Source organism: Pteropus vampyrus, unplaced genomic scaffold (genome assembly GCF_000151845.1).
Source record: "Pteropus vampyrus isolate Shadow unplaced genomic scaffold, Pvam_2.0 Scaffold234, whole genome shotgun sequence".
In the NCBI taxonomy this organism is placed as follows: domain Eukaryota; kingdom Metazoa; phylum Chordata; class Mammalia; order Chiroptera; family Pteropodidae; genus Pteropus; species Pteropus vampyrus.
Window position 1 is genome coordinate 189,898 of NW_011889015.1, and position 4,787 is coordinate 194,684.

The following is a 4,787-nucleotide window of genomic DNA, read 5'->3' on the forward strand; positions in this document are numbered from 1 at the left end:
GCTACTATTGCGTTAAAATTAGTAACTCAGTTCCCAAACTGTGTGCCAAGGCACTCAGGGTGCTGAAATGAACTCTTAGGGGTGTTATGGGATATTCTAAATTTTCGAAGGAACACAGGGACACCATGCAACTACTACTGTTAAGTCATTTGACTCTAACTAAATAACAGGAACTATTTAGCATTTCTTTTTTCCTAGTGGTATGGTGAAAAAAATACTGAGACATTAGAAACACCAACCATAAGCCAAGAAAGTTTGGGAACCTATGGAGAATTTTATCTATCAATTTCCCTGTTACTTCCTTATGTTTTTCTCCAAAGTGAACATACACTGAGATGTTCTTTCTCTGAGGCAAGGCCCTGTCCCTCCTGCAGGGACATCTCCCTAGGCTTTCCGCGGGTATCCTCAGGTGGGCTTCATTTCCAGCCTCTCCCCGCTGCTGCCTCCCTTCCCAAAGCCTTCTTCCCTTAGGATTCCCCTGTTCAGAGCTCCTTCGCCCAGGCCCTGGCACCTCTCTAGGGAATAATCGAGTCTCAGTCCTCACCAGCGGTTTCTGGTAATGCAGATTCCATATCCATCTTTTCCTCCTTTGCCCAGTTATTGCTCTCAACAACAGATAAGGGTAGGGGAGAAATCGTGAAGGGCTGTATCAGTTCAGCACCCAAGATTAATTTCCACTTGAATCTCTGATAAGGTAAGACGTTTCTGTTCCTTTCATTAACATATATTTGCACTGGTTTCTTAACCAGTATCTTCGTATACTAAGATAACACTTGCCTCGCCTGAGCAGTCTACATTAACTAATAACAAATGGTAAATGCCCAAGTGTGTTGTAATTTCAGGGCTTCTCTCCTGACCTTTGTGGCGGGGTGGGGGGTGAAGTGGCTGAATAAGGATAGGACAGGAAAAGCGCATAGCGTGTGCCACCCCATCACATTGTAGTAACCACAAAACGGAAGGATGCAGAAGATTGTGCTGAAGCCCTATCTCTACCCTGGAGGCTGGATTGAGAGGTTTAAAATGACTTTCAGGCAGGACACAACTTGAGATGAGGAGAATAAGAGCTACCCAGACACATAAGTGGGGGAGGAAAAGCCTTCTTTCCAACAGGAACAGCATTTGCCCAAAGGCAAGCCTACACAGTCCATGCTAGGCACAGAAAGTAGTCCAGGGCTCCATGCGAAGAGGCCAGACTTGCTCTAAAACGGCTACAATCAAGAAGAGAGAGACTTGGTTTCCTTTGGTAGGGCTTAGATATTATTTCTAGTGTTTTATTCTTAGATTGTAAGTAGTCCAACTACATAAGTCACTGGCACTGAGTACATAGGTTTCTAATGGATGCTCTGTACTTCGAACCATCAAAGTCCTTGATGGGACGTCCACATGGTTATTTGACATCAATTAAAATGCAGGAGCTCTAGGATTCAGCCCCCACATACAGCCTCCAGGAGGAAAGGCAAACCCAGCTGTGCCAGCCTCAGGCTTAAACCTTTAGATGCTTCCCCAGTGCCCTCAGGATAAATTCCCAGCTCCTTCACAGGTAGACGAAGTTTTCCAGGACCCTGACACATCAGCTTGCTGCCTTCAACCCTCACCCCTCTCCCACCTCAAACTCTGCTCCAGCAATGCTGAATCACCTCGGGTCCCACCTGGGAGCTGTCACTCGGAGTGTTTGCAAATGCTGTTCTGCCTTCAGGAGTCTTCCCACTTCTTCCCATCACCTCACTCTCACCTTCACTGGAGCCCCCGCAACCCCCGCCCTCCGCTTTTCTTTTAGTTTTCAGGGACCTCCCCTTTCTTCCTTAGTGGGGCTTCAGAGGTCCCGTGTTAGCTCTCACTATGGCACTTATCACGCTGTACTGAAACGTCCCATCCTCTGTCTGTCTCCACAACTAGCCTAGGAGGTCTTTTAAGGGACTGTGTCTTTTTCACCATAAGAGCATTAGTTTTTAAAACAGGGCTTGTTACATAGTGGGAACACATTAAACATTTGTTCAGAGGTCAAGCAAACCAACATTATGTGAGGGCAAGTATGGTTGGTATTCATTTTCACCCAAAGGAACTATGAATGTTTAACTGACTAAGACTTTTATGAATTTAAATCTTTATTTTTTTAATGGAAAAGAGAAAAAGAGTTCGTATAAAGATTCAGTAGTTGTGCATGGGGAAAATAGAGGATAAATACAAACACAAGTGTTAATAGCAAGGGAAAAAAGGGCATTATCATCCTAAGATCAAACTTAACTCTTGCAAGGCTAGTTGGAGGTTATTTCCCCCAAATTTGAGGAGCCCACCATTACTGGGACAAGGAGCTGGAGACCGTAGAAAGTTAGAGCGGGAAGGGAGTCTTGAAAAGCATCTGGCCTGGACCTCATCAGCTCAAAAAAGATGGGCGATTTGTCCAAAGACACCAGGGCACAGGATTGAAGAGAGAAGTCTCGGGTATGTTGCGGGTGGCTTGTCAGCTCATATTAAACAAATGAAAGCACCACCAACAAAACAAAAATTAAAAAAAAATTAAAAGTAAGCAGAATAATGTCTCCCAAAGATCCCAACATCCTAATTTCTGGCACCTGTGAATATGTTACCTTATGTGGAAAAGAGGCTTTGAAATATGATTTAGTGCCTTGAGATGAGGAGGTTGTCCTGGATTATCCAAGTGGACCCCAAATATCACATGGGTCCTTAACCTGGAGAACCTTCTCCAGCTATGGTCAGCGGTAGATGTGACTATGGGAGGGGGATCAGAGAGATGCAATGTAAAAAGGAAAATGACCTATTGCTGACTTTGAAGATGGGGTAAGGGGGCTACAAGTCAAGGAATGCAAGAGGCTTCTAGACACTGAAAGAGGCAAGGAAACAGATTTCCCCCTAGAACCTCCATCCAGATGGAAGGCATCCCTGCGGAGGCCTAATTTTAACCCAGTGAACATGTGTTGGATTTCTGACACACAGCACTCACTGTAGGATACTGCATTTGTCTTGGTTAAAACCATTGAGTTTATGGTAATTTGTTACAGTAGCCAAAAAAGAGTAATACAGGACACACACACACACACACACACTCCATAACCCTAAGCAGGGCAAACAGCTTCCCATCTGTCTTCTATATTTCTTCTCACTCTTTTGTAGTATTTTTACCCTTTCAAAGATCCCCTAAGGTTTATTTTAATTCCATCTTGCTTGGATTATGTTGAGATGGGAGCGTGGGATTTTGCAGAGTGATTTGCTCTGGGTCTCACATCCTAGGAATGGCAGAGCCCTTCCCAGAAGGATAGGCCTGGGGCCCATGCACTCTTTGTGAACCCAGATTGACCAAGAGCACCCCTGTGCCAATTAATTTAGAATCTAGAGAAACACCAGAGTCTCTGCTGGCCGGGGAACTAGGCCTAGCACTGAGAGACTATTGTTATAGACTCTGGGCAAACAGCTGTGGAGGTCAAGGAAGAGGGAAGTATGGTATTTACAAACAGTTTTCCAAGAACAGCAGGACTTCACAGCTTACGATGTGGTCCTTAGAGCAGGCTGTCTTATGAATACTTTTAAGAGCTCCAGCCACTCCCTGTGATTATATGAAATAGCTGAGGGCAGTGAGGTATGACCACTGTCATTTAGATATGTTACACTGCCTGCGGTCTGTTATGTAACCACTATACCACATTTTATACTTTATTTAGCATTACCCGGACATTTAGAGAAAATTTTCTCCCTGCCTTCCATTTTTTGTGCATGGTGTCAGTATCAATGACTTGGGAACCTGTGTGGTACTCAAATTGAGTCAAATCAACATTAATGAGTAAGGGTTTGTGAATTCGGATGGATGGGTGCTTTCTCTGAAAGCTCATACAGGTGTCTGAGGAAGATTAGAGTTCGTGTCAGATAGAGCTCTAGTCTGATACTCTCCTCCTGTCCAGGCAGTTATGGGGCCAAAGGGTTTGGACAGCTACCCGGACCTCGAAGCAAGATTAATTAGTGCTGCTGGGTATGTAAGCCCAGTAACTCCTTGCAAAGTGGGTAAAAAGCGTAAAATGCTTCAGAAACCTTGATTATCATCATCATTCCTGGGAAGTAATGCCAGGAAGGGGACGCAGGTGGCAATGCCTTGGATTTATGCAAAGTGCAAAGTACCTGGGGAGCACGATTATTCATAGGAGTTTCTCAGACTGAAGGCAGGCTGTGAGCTTCCTGGCTTGGGCCTGCATCTAACGTGGGGCTTAGAAAATTGCTGGAGTCTGATGAAATAGTAAACTAAGTAACAGTCAAAGCTATGTGGGTCTAAATGAGGTGATGAATGCAATGTAGAGACAGAGGCGCATGTCAACAGCTTACCGACCAACCAGGACAGTTAGCACCAGAGTCCACTGTACAAGACTCTGAGGAACAGCGAGTGTCACGTGCTGGTGTCAGGGAGGCCTGCTCTACCGCCTGAGAATTACACTATGATAAAAAAATGGAAATATTTTCAATATAATAGTATACATACTTATTGTAAAAAAATTAATATGTACATATAGAATAAAAGCAAAAGCTCCTCATGACCCTCACTTCAGAGATAACTGCTATTAGCTAACTACTTCGTAATGAGGTTTCAAATTATTTTCTACACATATATGTGCCTATTTTACAAAAATGGAATCATGCTGTTCTATTACCAGTTTTTATTTTTGAAATATTCCATGCAGATATTTTTGCATATCGTTACATGGGTCTGCTTCATCCATTAGTGTATTCCACTGTTTGTATAATAATTCAGGGTACTAATTCTCTAGGTAAAGACTTTTAGGTGG